General features: G+C 40.4%; 1 protein-coding gene and 1 long non-coding RNA gene across 3 annotated transcripts in view; one reads left to right on the top strand and one right to left on the bottom strand.

The window, feature by feature from the left end:
- Positions 1–16,309, top strand: part of PLAU (plasminogen activator, urokinase) — a 128,514-nt gene that overhangs the window by 69,353 nt on the left and 42,852 nt on the right. The gene's annotated exons all lie outside the window — the stretch shown is intronic.
- LOC128078222 (uncharacterized) overlaps positions 1–16,309 on the bottom strand; it is a 104,353-nt gene that overhangs the window by 458 nt on the left and 87,586 nt on the right. The window contains exon 4 of one of the 2 annotated variants that reach the window (XR_008205376.1): positions 836–900. This is a non-coding gene — a long non-coding RNA (uncharacterized LOC128078222). Of the gene's footprint in view, positions 1–835; positions 901–16,050; positions 16,197–16,309 lie in introns of those variants that run through there. The other variant, XR_008205377.1, reaches the window with a different exon arrangement.

A 16,309-nucleotide genomic window follows, 5' to 3' on the forward strand; every position in this document is an offset into this window, starting at 1 on the left:
CTTAAAGTTGCAGCAGCTTCACTGAACAGATTCAGCATTCAGCTGAACTAGCTATATCTCCCTGCTTACTCATCTTCTCCAATACAGATATCCTATGATGAAATAAAACACCATAAATGTAAAATAATGGAATACAGTAAATATGTTCTTCGCTTATCCACATCTGAAGGCACCTTCTGCAGTAGGAAAAGAACAAAAGGATTGAAAAATACCCTCATATTTTGTAATGTATTCTAAAATGTTTGTGACTCACTAACTTTAAGGGTATGAGCCACAGGTGGCAGATCAAATAGCATGGTTGCTGGCTTTCCTTGTCAAAGGCAGATATGGTAAGAAAAATAACTTACACTATGGTGGCTTCTGAATGCAGCCCATGTTTTAGCAGCCTGTAACCTTTTACTTGTTCTAAAGGAAGATTCTAATGCTCTCCACAAATACAAGGACTGAGAGCAGGTGTTAGGATAAATTAATTAAGTAAATATAATAGTAAGTAGCTGATCAGTTGAGCTCAGAGATTGTGGTTTCTCTAGTCACTTACTCAAGCTACTGTTGGTAATGAAACTGGAATGCAATATCACATAGCAAGTGAATCAGTGCACACACATTCACCTTCATGCTGACAGCACAAAGGTGCTAGCCTGCAGCCAGGGTTTCTTGGTCTCTGCAGAAGAAAAGGAATCATCCACTGGTTTTCTGATTAGAGATAATCTTCCTCTGTAACATTCAGGCCCAAATCTCAAATTCAGATCCAAAGCACAAAGTGTTGATGTACCCGAGTCCCATTTTCTCAATTCCATTAACAATAGCATTCAGGAATAGATTTGGATGAGATTACCTGCACCACCAATTTTCTTTCCAGCAGAGTGGGAATGAGAGCAGACCTGGTCTTCTGGTTGGTTTCTATTCAAAGAACAAACATAGCTGGCATGTTATCAAGCATTCAGTAAATTATCATCTAGTGCCATCTCTACATTCATAAAGCTTTCCTGAAGATGCACTTGAAATATGCCCATCTTCCCATCTGCAGCAATTAGCTCCTTAAGGGTTAAATACTACTTAGGAGAGGAAGGAGATAAGTCATCCTATAAAGGAAGCCTTTAATCAGCAATAAAGAAAGAAAGATCCATCCTGTTGAAAACAGTGTGAAAGGAAACATGGAACCATTTCCTCCAAAAACCACACGCTCACCACGCTATTCATTCCCAGGGCAAACACCTAAGCTATAGGAGGATAGTAACAGTCATGTTACAAAGTGAGATCAGCTCCTATTCTTTCCTAGTGAAATTGTGCTAAAACTTGCTAGGAACCAAACTGAAGACAAAGGAAAATATTTGAAAAGCCTTGAAAGAATTTCCAAAGATGCACTTGCATGCTGGTGGGTTTTTTTTTTCCCCAGCTCGTGCCATATGTATTTATGCAACAGACAGCAGAAACATATTCAAGCAAGATATCGCCAGATCTACCTGTTATCTTTGTGAGCAGTGCCGGGGAACTGAGCAAGAAACATACTGAGAACTTTTTGGGGGAAAGGCTTTCTTGCTGTTTAATGAGCCTACCCTGAACGGTTTGTTTAAGAGCCCATGGCTGCAGAAGTTAGAAAGCCTCAGGAAGGGAAGGACACCTAGTAACTTAGGGTTTGGCAAATTCACCTCCCGAATGTTGCTGGCTGCCAAGAAAATTCATTTTGACTCACATGCATTTTGACTCACATGCAGTTGTATGTATTGTTCTATGAAAGGATATGAATGGGTGGCCCTTAAAATCAGCTAAAAATTTCCAGCCGTTATAGTAGATTTCTATCTGGCCTGAAGAATCATTCCTGTTTGCAGAGGACACCTCCTTCAGCTCCCTGAAAGCCACTTGACCAAAAAAGCTCAGGCAGTGGCCCGGCCTGCCTGGGAAAAACGCAGCAGAAGCACGGGAACGGAGGTGACCTGATAATGTGTCAGCAAGGAGTGGCAGGACTGAAAAAGACAGCACAGAGGCCAAGTGGAATACAGGCATATAATCAAAGGCCAGCTTGATACATCAGTTCTGCCTCGCAGAGCTTTTTTTAATTCTGTGCAGCAGGAGCCTGGAGGAAACACCGCTTTACTTCCTGCTGCTACTGCTCTACAACTGACAATGCTGTTGAAAAAGATCACTGAGTTACTTCCAAAAATGTGATCCCTTACTTGCTCCCTTAATTGCTAACTTCTGAATTGTTTCAGAAACTTCCTGAGCTGAAAACTTCCAGAGGTGTTGTCAAAAAGATTTACCAAAGGAACAAAAACAAGCCTTAGAAATGGAGAAGCTCAGGCTCTCTTCTCTTAAAAACACCTTTCACAGAATCACAGAATCATGAATTTGGAAAAGACCTGCAAGATCATCTAGTCCAACCACCCTCCCATTCCTATTAGTACCACATGCACTAAACCATCTCTCGTAGCTCCTCATCCAGGCACCTCTTGAACACTACCAGGGACGGCGACTCCACCACCTCCCTGGGCAGCCATTCCAGTGCCTGACCACCCTTTGAGAGAAAAAGTTTCTCCTAATATCCAACTTAAACCTCCTCTGGTATAACTTCTGGCCGTTTCCTCGGGTCCTACTATTTGCCTGGGAGAAGAGGCCAGACCCTTTTGCACCACAACCTCCCTTCAGGAAGTTGTAGAGTGCAGTGAGGTCTCCCCTGAGCCTCCTCTTCTCCAGACTGAACAATCCCAGCTCCCTCAGCTGCTCCTCGTAAGACTTGTGCTCCAGACCCCTCACCAGTTTCGTTGCCCTTCTCTGGACATGTTCCAGGGCCTCAATATCTTTCTTGTAGTGAGGGACCCAAAACTGAACACAGTACTCGAGGTGCAGACTCACCTTTGGCTCTGTACACCTAAAACATCCTGAGTCTTAGACAGCTGCATGCTCTTAACAATCATTACTCAACCTACACAGCACACCTAGGTGATAACTAAGCTTTATTTACTTGTATGCCTGCTAAATGGATATGAGCAATGAGAAATCAAAAATTTCTGGTTTACCTAAAGCAACAAACAAAATGGTGGCAAACAATTGGGATCTAGTTGATAATATTTGCCTTTTTTGCTACAAGTGACTCTCTTAGGTAAACTAGCAGAACTTTTCAACTCTGTATCCAAAACCAAATCCTTTCATTCCACATGCATGGGAACTTCCCATTCTGCACTGGGAAATCACAGGTTTCCTGTCATTAAAAAAATCAAACTGCTATGTTTTAAAAAAGCTGTCTACTTGTCACAAGTTTCTGCCTCCATTAGTTTCATGCTTTAAATAAAACTTTAAAAATCACATCCGGCTAGGATATGTTTCTTTCATTTGATAACTTATCACTTTCCCCAGAGTTCATGCTCCAGCTTTTGACATCTGCCTACAGAAGGACTCAGGTATGCTGACTATATTTAAAAGGGAGAAGAGAGAAATGGCCGAGACTGTATTCACAGGAGATAGGATTGCAGCCCAGAGCTCCAGCTATTATAAAGCACAGGTCAAAGAGGTGTCAGATCTGCATCCTCTCAGAAGACAGATCAGAAAAAAAAGACTTAAAGCCCTTCTCTCTTACCAACATGGGCAGGAGGAAAAGGACTGCTCACATCTGAAGCCCAGAAGCATTACTGCTCTTTAAAAGTGACAGCTCTCAGACTAATTTTTTTGCTGAGGATTTGCAGCTTGTTTTAATGTCCCCACAGACTATTTGGCAGCAGCACAAAGGTTTCTTCAAACAGCTGTGGGATATTACTGAGCAGTTCATACTGCTAGCAGTGCTGTAATTCCCTAACCGCTGTGTAATTAAGGGCTTTATTGAGGTCCAGTGACATTTCTACGTATTTGAAGTGGTGCACCTTGTTTCTTAGATCTGACTGACACAAACCAAGAAAAAAAAGTGTGATTTCCATCCAAACCTTGGTCTGCGAAGACAGATTCTTTTACAGTGCTTCATACTTTCTGAGGCTGCAGTCCATCCTTAACTTCTTCCACTTGCCCACCCCTTGGGACATAACAATTCTCTAAATTTACTTTTAGTCACTATCAGAGCCCCAGCATTCAGTCTCGAGACTTGGCACTGAAAGAACAGAGCAGCTAAACATTGAGCCTTTTGTTCTCATCTCCCAGTGAAAAGAGAATGAAATTCCTGAGTGGATGATGTGATCTTACTCGATCATCGTTTATAATTTCTTCCTTTGTTTCCTGCCCATGGATTTCCCTGGGAAAGAAACAAAGAAGCTTTCCCTGCTTGCTGTGTGATTTCCCTGCTCTTCTGCTGACTAGCCAAATGTTCGGTGCTGACTGGTGATAACATTATACTCTATGGAAAAGGCAAAGGGGAAATGATCTGTCAGCACTCAAATAATAAAAATTGCATTGGCCACATTTCACTGCTGATGACTACTTTGTACTTCTACCTTTACAGAGACATTTTCACTCTCAAAAATCATGCAGACATTGTAAAATACAAGCAGGAATTAAAAGCTGACTCTATCAACTTCAGTTATGCGGGTGCTTCATGAAAGTACAAACTAAATGACAGGATGACACATAGAGATGTCTGCAGAAGTACGCACAAATCTTCTGCTGTAAGTAGAGACTGCATTTAGTGAGTGCACTGTCTACATTGTCTGCAAGATGGGAACTCTTTCCTGTAAAATAGGTGTCAAGAGGACTGTTATAAATTTTAAACAACTTGAGTGATAAACACAGGTCAACTTCAGATGCCCAGCTTTTTGTTGAAGTGTCATTGTGTGCTTCCTTCCCAGCAACGTAAAGACGTGAGAAACACTTGAGAAGCTTTCAGCCCTTTGCAGTTTTCCTGTTCATCGCTATCTGTTCCCTTCATGTATAGATGTTTTCTAAAATATATTTTGAAATAAGCAGACAGAAAGATGAAATACTGTCTAAATGGATTTTATATGGGTCTCCCCCAAATCTCCACATAGATTTAAAAAAAAAAAAAAAATGAAGAAGAAGGAAAAACATGTTGTAGTCAGGTACTATCATATACAGTAGAATTTACAATATAAAAGCAATATTCTGAACAAGCACGGGCATTACAGCTTGCTGATAGAGTGGAAGCTACAGATTGATTTTACTATAGTGACTAAAACCCCTTGAGGCCTGATGTAATTTAACCTGTTTTTCTTAAGGAAGTATATTCAATGTAGGTTTCGGCAACATGATTTGTTTTTCACACATCATGAATTCAGCAGCCAAAGATCCTGCCTTTTCTCACACATAGGAAATAAACCATGTGATTTTCCACGTGAGATTTTCCCTTCAATAGAAGACTAAAAACAAACAAAACAAAGGAACAAAACAAAACAACAACAACAAACAAACAAAAAAACAATAGAGCAAAACCTGATTTAATCTTAGTTGAAAACACGATGCTTGGTAGAATAATCATTCTTATGGGAATTGAAATGAAACAGCAACTTTGATATTTTGAGGTGGGTGGGATTTTCCATATCCATTGTATCTGCAATTTCAAGGGATTTTCATAATAATAAATGCCCACACTGACCAGGATTACTTAACAAACCATGCCACTTATTACTTCTTGTCTGTCTGACCTATAAAGGAGGTAGGGTATGAAAGACACAGGGCTGAGACTCATGGCGTTCCCAGAAAATACATTTCTCTCACAGGTGCCCTGCAAGACATCAGGTAAGACAGTGTTGACTCACTGCAAAATCTAATTCTAGATTGGGCTTATGCCTCACCTCTCTGTCCATGGAAATAAGATTTTTTGGAACAGAAATCCTCCAGGGCAGGGATGATGAGTTAGCAAGTATGCGTAAATTCTCTGACTGGTTGCACACTTCATTTCATCGCTGACTTTTAGTCAAAATATTGAAGGCGATGCAAGAGATGATAAACTTAGTTGTAGCTTCCCTGTGAAGTAGGATGTGGGTGATATCAGTGATCATTAGCTGACACTCTTAGGTGTTGGATAGCTACTGCATTGCCTGCAAAGCAGTAGGTTAAATGTAGTGATGGTAGTTTCATATACCCACAGGAAAAAAAAGGAAAATATTTCAGATAGCTGAGAGTACAGCAGGTGTTTCAGGCTTCTGATCAAGACCGTCTCCAGCGAGACAAGTTATGCAGTTGTTAACAGAACTCTTAAAGACCTGCCCTACAGAACAGAATCGGAGAAGCAAGAGCTGAAATTCTGTTTCTCTATGAATAAGGACACTCGAGCTTGCTTTAGTACAGAAGAAGATGCTAAGCACTACAAACAATAAGCATGCTGGCCTTATATTGTTTATTTTTTCCTTCTATGACTCCTGTCCTCTATAGACATAAGTAATTATTTCTCTAGGTCTTAGTAAATTATACTTACTTTTTCTTTACTTCCTTCTCCTTCTAGTACTATAAAAAAATATCACATTTCCCTACCTCAGTAGTGGCTAAAACTATAGGTGACTGAAAACTCATGGTTGTACCCAGAGATGACTGGCAAACTGTCACTCAAATTCATCTGGAGAGGTCCACAAGAAAGAGTCTAATAAATGGCTAGCCTGACTCAGAGCTGTCCTAAAATACACATTTGTCATACAGAAGTATTTCATTTTATCATCTTTAATGTAATATTGCTTCTTCTAACACCAGAATAAGCAGCTAGAGTGAATCTGGTGGAAGACAATCTACATAAAATCCATTGGTGTTCCACTTAAAAATAAAACTGTTATACTTCCTTTCAGCATTTAAAAGGCAGCTATAAGAAAGAAGTGAATAGACTCTTTAGCAGGATCTGCTGTGATAGATGGGGGAAATATTTTCAAACTGTAAGAGGGGATATTTAGGCTGGATATAAGAAAAAAGTTTTTTACAGTAAGGCTGCTGAAGCAATGGAACAGGTTGCCCAGAGAGGTGATGGATGTCTTGTTCTTGGAGGCATACAAGCATGAATAGGACTCTAAGCAACCTGATCGAGCTGTAGGTGTCCCTATTCATTGTGAAGGAGTTGGACTAAATGATCTTTAGAAGTCCTTTCAAACAGAAACAGTTCTATGAATCTGTGACATTACAGCCCACGAATGTATTTAAAATCTTCAAATCTGCAATCCACCTTCAAAACAGATAAGGCATATCCTCTTATGTACAAGGAATCGAGAATTACTAAGCAGATAATGATCTAAACATGAACATGCTTGTATTAGCAAAACCAATTTCTACAGGGAGATGAACATTCTGTGGGTGCTGCCTTTGAATATTCTAACTTTCATGCAGTCACTAGCATGGGAGCCTCCCCATCCTCCGGTACACACACTGAAAGCAGGTGTTACGTGATACCCAGATACTTGGGTTGGTTGTTATTTTTTTTGTTTTGTTTTGTTTTTTGTTTCATTTTGTTTTGTTGTTGTTTCGGCTTGGTTTGTGTTTTCGGGGTTTCTTTTTGTTTTGTTTTTTGTTTTTTTTTCTAGTTCAAGATATCTCCTCTAGTTCAAGTCTGAACTTAAAGATGATAAAAACCTGAGTCTTTCCAGACTTCGGAGATGAGTGTGCAACGTCTTTCACTATAGAAGATTCTTTTTGTAATTTGTTTATGCAGCTCAGTGATCAGGCACTAGAAATATCAGGCACGAATTAATTATTAGTCACTTCTGGTGACAGTGCAAGCCATGATAGTTATGCTTTTTCTGGGACCATCGACAGAACAAGATTTGTTGCATGAGTCTTCATTGATGATGAGGTATCATACCTCTCTCCACATTTCTGTTGCTACACATTTCTATTTCTTCCCCTAAGCTTTGAAAGAATTAATGAGAAGATAAAGTGCTTTGCCATAGCCCAGTGTGTGTAAATACCGCCCAAATTTCCCAAATAGGAAAAAATACTGAAGAAAGCAGTAGGTGAAAGGAAGCATCAGTAGCTCAATTGGACAGATGAGACTCAAGCTGAAGAGAGAAAGTCAGAGCATTAAAGAGGTGCATGTGCACAGCGAGATTTTTAGAGGTAGCTGGACTAAATTCATGAACTTGTCAATGAAAAAGGGTTACCTGTGGGTAGCATCAAGTTCCAAAACACAATTCTTCTATGTTCACAACTGGAGGCCAGGCCTGAGGCAGGTTAAAATCAGAAAAGACCTCTTTTGCCTTTGACTAACAGGAGTTTTATACAGTAGCTATCCTCAGCGGTATCTCTGTGCTGTTGAAACTGGCTTATTTCACACAGCAAATATTTTGGCTGGCTAATTCCCTCCAGATGCATTAAACCATATCCCTTGCAAGGCACTATTGGTCCCTTCCTGGAGGACAACCAGCATCTTTCCTCCTCAAATCTCTGAACTACCACTGTGCTATCACAAAGCATTTCACCCCACGTGCCTTAAAGCACTGTTGCTAGGAGCTGGTTATTCAAATCATTATCCAATCCAAAAGGAGAACAGCAGAATTTTATTTTCTGGCCACTTTGATGTATGTTGAGTCCAAGTTACAATCATCCTAGATATGTAATGGAAAGCCCTAAGTACTCTGGAATCCCTTGAATCTATTCAGCTGTCAACAACCTGTCTTCCCTGTAGTTTTAGTTCTTGCATCTTCCTATCATTCTCCTCTCCACCCCAGTCTCCTGCAAATACCGGGTATTTGTTCCAGTCACAGATCTGCATCTGTGAGTGAGCCTGACTGCCTTTACAGCTTGCAAGAAGTCAGTGGAACATCTGTCTGCCTTCCCCTGGCAGTCTCTGCTATATCTGCACCACACCATTAGTTCTGTTTCCCAGATTGGCACAGATTACTTTATATTTAGCTACAACACACCTCATGATGTTTCAGAATGTCCTCAGGTAAACTTACTAACTCCCCTGTCAAACCCATGAGTCACACCAGACAGCTTCTCCTATTTCACACACCAAAAAGAAGCATGATAATACACATTTAATATCCATATATTAGATGAGACATCCACACATACCTGAAGATACCTGCTTGTTTGAAATTTTTCAACCAAATAGCCAATAAGATACCAGCAATCAGAAAAAAGGAACAGAAGTTTTCACACAGAGATGCAACATTCTACATTGCACAGAGGGAGTGTGTCATGAGCTGTTTCCTTTTGCTAGATCTCAGGACATAGGACATCGAACTTAAAACTCTGAATTAACTTTGTATTGCTAGGATCTTTCACAGGCAGCCAGAGCTGGAAGAAGAGCTTCAATCTTAATATGTTGCTGAGATATACCAAGAGAGAAGAAGAAATTTCCATTTTCCATTACGTTACCACTGATTTCTCTCCCCACATCCCTGTAATTTCTGTTCTCTTCAAAGAGATTGGTGAAAACATTAAGTAACTTATCTTGCCCAGAGAGGTTATGGATGTTCCATTCTTGGAAGCATTCAAGGGCAGGCTGGATGTGGCTCTGGGCAGTCTGGTCTAGTGGTTGGCAATCCTGCACATAGCAAGGGGGTTGAAACTAGATGATGATTATGGTCTTTTTCAATCCAGGTTATTCTATGATTCTAAGATCTTGGAAGTGTTGCCTTCCATGATACTGGAGTTTGGATGTTGCCAGGATACAACATCAGCTTGGTTAAATAGACTGAGCTATGTGGAAATCTATGTAAAGTAAGGGCAGCTGCTTTTGGGGAACAGCTAACAGGAAGAAACAAAAACATGAAGAGCAGGTTTAAATCAGTAAGACTTTACATAGAAGTACAGGAAGGTGGACTTCCTCTCTCCTGGATGTGGATCCCATCCCATTTGTCTTTTTTCCTTCCAGCATACCTTCCTTGTTTTTGTAACTGAGAAAGAGTGGATTCACAAAAGGCAGGGTATATGAGACACTGTAGAATAGGGAAATGTAGTAAAACACTTGTGGACCAAGATCAAGATAAGACCATTTCCCTCCTTGCTGGATCTCCTGCAGTCTATCTTCATATACTCTGCTGGAAATTTTTTGGTGCACCTATATCCAAAGCGACCTTTGCAAAACCCAGGTGGAATAGCTTTCTGCAATCCACTGTCTCATTTAACATGTGTCAGCGAGTTCCGCTTTCATCAAAGCCCACTTTTTCTCTTTCTAAAGAGCTCTCTGCCTCGCCTTGTCCCAGGAGTAAATGATGACTTGTACCCTCCTTTGCCCAAGTTCTGGGGATGTCTGTAGATTCCCAGGCCTCTGCAGCACACACAGCCTCCAAGGAATCCTTCCTCAAAGCTCACACTGATTACTAATGGTTAACTCCTCTCTACTGAATGTTGGGCACATCTGCATTAATGCGCGTTCATTTTATTATGTCCTCTCCTGTTTTGCTCATAACTTTCAAAACAGTTTCTAAAAGCTTTAGCTGTCTACCTTGATGTGACTGACGTGTGATGCTCAAACAGACAAAAATCCCCTTATAAGAATAAGGCATGCTTTCACAATCACTCTGTCTGCCTGGCGGGGCTGTTGGGAAACATCTCTAGTACAGTGTGCGCAACTGCTCCGTAAGACCTATCTACTCCTCAGTCCTCTCTCATGTGTTAATAGCTGTGCCACAACTGTAAAAGGGAAAAAGCTCAACAGGAAAGGCAGACACGACCAGTTCCTTCCTTAGACAGTCTCGCTGACTTCAGCTCTGCCACTCTGAGCCACCAATGGCACTGTGAAAAGGAACTGAGGGGAAGTAAGTTGGGGCAGTGAGCTGTGCACTCACAGCGTACTTGTTGCAGAACAAGACATAAGCCCAGGCAAGTCAGAGCATCACTGAAGCCTATGAACAGCAACAGGGTGTTGCCCAACTCCAAAAGCAGCAGCAGGCAGATCTGTGGTGATCACAGAATCACCTGCACAGAGCAGAGTGAGATGGTTCTGAATTATTCCCTAGCTCATAAGGGCTTACCAAGACAGCCTATGCAGGCTGACATGGACCAGCTTCTGTTTCTGTCCCTCTTGTTGCTGTTTTTTGGTACCTCCTTTGTCAGTAACATTTTAACAAAGATTTTTTCAAGTACTCTTTTCTACTCATTTTTTTTTTTTTTTCCAATGAAAAGTGAGCACCTTCTGTAACATCATGTCTGTCTCTAGCAAAATCTGTAATGAATATAAAAAGCCACAGATAAACTACAAAATTCAGCCCAGCTATTGTCTGTCCTACTAATAGATAATGTGTGGCTTCCCGTAATTTTGTGCTAATTTTTTTTTAGCAAGCTACAAGAAAGCAGCTCTACCAAGGAGTTGGGTTGCAGTTCTCAAAGTACTGAAAATCAGACACTCCATTTTTTTTTTAGATTCTAGGATAGTTTGGTGCAGAATATTCTCATGACAGCAGCTATGGGGAAGAGCGGTTCTGTGCCCCCTGCGATCTCAGATGCTGTCCTGGATTCTTGACTAAAATGCAAGATCAGACATGCAGATGACTAGGGGCTCATTCTGGTTCTACTAATGATTTTGTCTGCAACTTTGGAACAATTTTTTGTCAATTTCCACACGAGTAATATGAGAAATTCCAATTAATGATTCTGTAAAGCACTATGATAAAAAATTAAATGCACAAGATACTTTCAGAACAGACCATACAGCTGCTACTGCAATAGTCTCTGTTGTAGAACAGTAACCACTATAAACTCAATGCAGCAAATTGGGTTAAAACAGAATTGGGATTTTGGCCAAGCCAGAAAAAGTGACACCAACCATTTGCCAAATATTTGCATATTGTACTTTGAGGCTTACCTTCACGGAGGGTCCACAGGATATCTTTGGACAAAATTGATGCCTAAGAGTAAACTGGAGCTAACAACTCTAAATATTTCAGAAAAGAGAACGCAGCTCTATTCACATTTCCATTGTGTTGAAAACTCCTAAAAGCCACACCGAGAATTACATTATTTTTCCCAATGAAAGTGTTGTTGCTTTTTTTTTCCTCTGAGTGCAAAGGAGCTAGCTCACTACAGACACACACACACCATTCTGAGTGCCTGAATTGACTCATTGTTGAAGAACATCTAAACCATAATTTATTGTTTACATCACTGCAGGACTCTGAAGCCATATTTTTCATAGGCCATATACTTTGAGTTATGCAATCTCTGTGGAAGTGTGCTATGTATTCCTGAGTTATTTGATACAGCTTTGCATGGAAGCATCCTCTAGCTCACTTATCATCCCCTATCAGGAGACTGGAATTAAAAGACCCTGAGCACATGATTTCAGTTTTGTTTCTCTGTCTACTAGCACACTTCATCACCTCCTGCATTATCATATCACAAAGAGCCATGCTGTGTTTGATGGGACATTAGTACATGTACAAGATGAGGCAAATCTCTATTCACATCAAATTCTAGCATTTTCAGGCAGACTCATCACTGGTCCAATGACAAAGACAGCATCCTGCTGTTTACCTGTTCACAAGTGTGAAAATGCGACTTCAGCGGTATCTGAAGTCTTGAAACTACCTGGTGATGATCACCAGCAGTTCTGCTGGTAACCCCCAATTAGAGTTCCTCTCTGTTTTAAAGGCCCTCAGCTTCACTGAACTAACACAGATCCAAAGCCTGAGATTTTAATCTTGCCTTGATGCCCTTATATGTCCAATGCACCTGTAAAAGAGATCAGTTAATCAATTTCATCCAGAAGAAAGCTCTCTGCATAGATTACTTGGTAAATTAAACCAGCCAAAGGAATTGCCTGGAGGCCTATGCGAGACATTTGCTGGACAAAGCCTACTTGTGTTCCAGACAAGTTTCCAGTATGTTTCCAGTTAAACCCCTGACAAATACTCCATAAGCTAACTTTGGTCTGTAAAATACGTTCTGACTATGATGGTTCATCATGAATGTGGGTCTTAGCTGAATTCCCAGCTCCATGTCAGCACTGAGAACATCCAGTGCGTAACTGGACTTTCCTTTTCCGAAAGAAATTTGTGTGTTTTGGACCAGAAAACAGGTTAAACATGATTAAAGGTCATTTCCATGAGCACGACAAAAAAAATACTTGAACTCTGTATAACACAGGGTTATATAACAGTTTTGCAGCTTAAAGTCATAATAGTGATTTTCTATTTTCGTTGCCACATAACAGATGCCAATCCAGCTGGCCTACTCTCCCTTCGGTCATGTCCTTCCCTCCCCCAGTCCCAGAAGGAGAAGATGAGAATACAGAGGAGCAGAATATTGTAGGAAAACAATTGGCTGGATACTTTGGTCCCATATGTCCACATAGCACTTTGTGATGAGAGGTATCTAGATGCTGCCTTTGTGCAAAGGATGTGAGCAGCACAAAGCTGCAGAAGCAGCTCTGACCTCTCCTGCACTGAAACCATTTATTTCTGTATATAAAAAGAAACAGCGAATGAGTCAGAAATGGGGAGAGAGAATATGGGAAAAGGAGAGTCATGTTTCAGAGCAGGAAAAGGACAGGGAAGGAGCACAGTTCTGCAGACACGAACAGTTAGTCCAGCTGTCCCCGTCACACCATTATACAAGCAGCACAAGCTGAAATGGTTTCCTGCAACATGCAGCTACTCCAGCCATACGAAAGCCAGCAAAGCGCCCTGACTGCACTTCAGTGAACAGTAGAGTGACATTCCCAAACTTAAAAAAGAGCAAACCCTTGATCACTACTTGTCAGTTATCCTGGCCTGCCTCACCCCTCCTTGTTCCACATGGCCTCAGGATTCTGGCAAGGAAACTCAAAAAATAAAAATCACATTTCCCGTACTACCAAGTATTGCAGCACACCAGATGCTCACGTATGACCTTCCACACGTTATTCTGTACATAAGAAAAACTTTATTCAGAAGTGAGAAAATCTGTTTCTACTCACCCCTGGTGAACTTGGAAATGAAATCTTTGTCCAAGTGTTTTTCTTCTGCTATACATTCACACCAGCTTATTATTGCAGAATTGCATGCGAGTGCTGAGCTGTGAACATTGGTTTGCAGTTGTGTGAATGGTTGCAAAGTGCTGAGTTCTGTACAAAATAGTTTCTTACTTCAAAGTTTCTCAGAAGAGATCTGGGTTGTTTGTACAGATTTGCTATTCTGGCATTGCTTACAAATGCTGAACTGTGAGAGACATGTTTGCTATAGAACGAAAGATCTTACATATTAGAATTCTACTTTATTTTTTGCAAGGAACCAAGTATCAATTGTACTGGGAAAAAAATTAAAACAATTTCACAGTTAGACAAATTTTCCAAAGAAATGAACATCTTAATTCTTTGTTTCATTCAACAAGCAAAAACTTGGGCTTCTTCTTTCTAATATCCTCAATATAAAATGAGAACCAGAATAGGATGAGAAGATGCATTTACAAATGTAGGAGATACTAATAGAGGCAAAAATTTTTACAGGGGTTCTGCCACAACGCATTTGAATGCAATTTGGATATTTAAATTTGCAATATGTATGTCAAAAACTCACTTTCAAATAAGAAAAAAGCAGCCAAAAAACAAGTGTAGTTACCTTAAGTGCAGCTACATTAAGCAATAAAGTTAGAGCTGACAAAAAAGAACAGAGCATTTCTAAGGCAAATTTCTTAGAATTTTTTTATACATTTTTCAAAACATTTTCTTAAAGAGTAGTTGAAATTATTGCTTCATAATGGGCAGATGTATGTCTGTGTAGAAATCCTGCCTTACCCAAGGACACATATTTCCACAAGGATATTTTAGATATATGGTAGCTGCACTAGTCCTGAAATACACAAAGACCACAGTTGCATCTCACAGCAAAACCTTCCCTAAAACTGGAAATTATTTGTTTTGTTTAGCAGACCTTGATCATTTGGTGTTACTCAGAACTAAACAAGTTGAGGATTTTCCATCAAAAGATGATGCTGCATTAATGCTGTCAAGACGAAATTGCTGCCTCAGTCCTGCTTTCAATTACTGTACAATTGGGATCACTTATTATGACATCTGGTTGCTCCAATCTGTGTGATACACTGAGTTCACTGTCTAACAATTTGGTGGTAAAGTTCTGAGCAACCAGTGTGTGAACGGGCACCACACCATAACGTTCACCCTTCAGCTGTTTTTGCAGCTAAGCAGCTTCTTTTCTACTACCTCTTCTACGTTCTGAGCTTCTTCCTTCTAGGGAATGGACTCATATTTTTTTATTATCTCTCATACAAAAGTGCTATGCAGCTTCTGGTATGCTGTCTGTTCAATGCACATGTTTCCACTATACATTTTCACATAGCTCCATAAAAACGTACAATTAAAAAAACAACAGAACACAACACTGAGAACTGTAGACCTTTCACTATGCCTATGAAACATGATTTATCCAGTTCCTAGTCGGATGTGTTATTGGAGATGGATGGGATGTGTGCTTGGAGATGGGTAAACAAATGTAACCAACTCTTCAGGTCAATCTCCTGGTTTACATAAAACTTCTGCTAAGTCCAAACATCCTTCTGTGTAGGAAACAAAAATTTGGCATCATTTTAGAAATGTTTACAATAAGAAATTATAAGTAAAGGGGAAACAGATCTAGATAAAGATCTTCTTGGACACATCTGCCAATTAAATAGCTGGCCTAGAATGCTCCCTCCATCACCATACAGCTGGTTGACTTGCAGCAGTAAAACCTGCCTGACAGCCCCATCTGGCTTTGTCAGTAACTATCCATACCTTGGAAAATGTACAGATAACACTGGTTACTGTCAGCAGTGGTACAGCACTAGTTTGTATAATGGGAACTATTCAGATTTAGTTTTTCAAGTTCATGTGGCATGTCATTAAGCTTCAGCCTGTGGAGCAGCTTGTAAGGACAGGCTGTGTGTTTCCACAACTACCCACCATCCAGGGCCACATCCCTCATTATTCACAGTACAGTGAAGCTGATAGCCTGCTTTCCCTGTGTACTGGCAAAGGAAAACCTGACCCTGTTTTCACAGTCCCGTGCACTGCAACTATGTCAATGAATCATACTGGTGACTCACTGTGGTGTCTGTCGATTGAAAGCACTTTGTTGGATGCCTGCTCTTCGGAAATATTGCTGTAGAGGCCAGGTCTTCAGAAACGTGTTAATATGAATGTTGAGGGGTTCAAAATTGAATTTGGGTTTACAAAAAACCAACCTAAATTCTTGGAAAAGCAGATTCATTCTCTATCTCTACTGACCAATGCCTAAGAAGACAAGTTAAGACTGCAAGGTTCCAACCTTCAGCTGTCCAGAGATTGCATCATTACCTCATCATGGTGTGGCATCACACTGCCGTAACACATCACGAGCTGCATCAATCAGGAGGCTCCATAATCACTACAGGGAGCAGAATTCTCACCTCAAAAACTTTAAAAAAAGGTCTTGCTTAATGACATTTTAAAAACACAATATTATACGGGTTCTGTGATTTCCTGAACACTTCAAGCATT

Source organism: Tympanuchus pallidicinctus, unplaced genomic scaffold (assembly GCF_026119805.1).
Source record: "Tympanuchus pallidicinctus isolate F22 unplaced genomic scaffold, pur_lepc_1.0 scaffold16, whole genome shotgun sequence".
NCBI classification, from domain to species: Eukaryota; Metazoa; Chordata; class Aves; order Galliformes; family Phasianidae; genus Tympanuchus; species Tympanuchus pallidicinctus.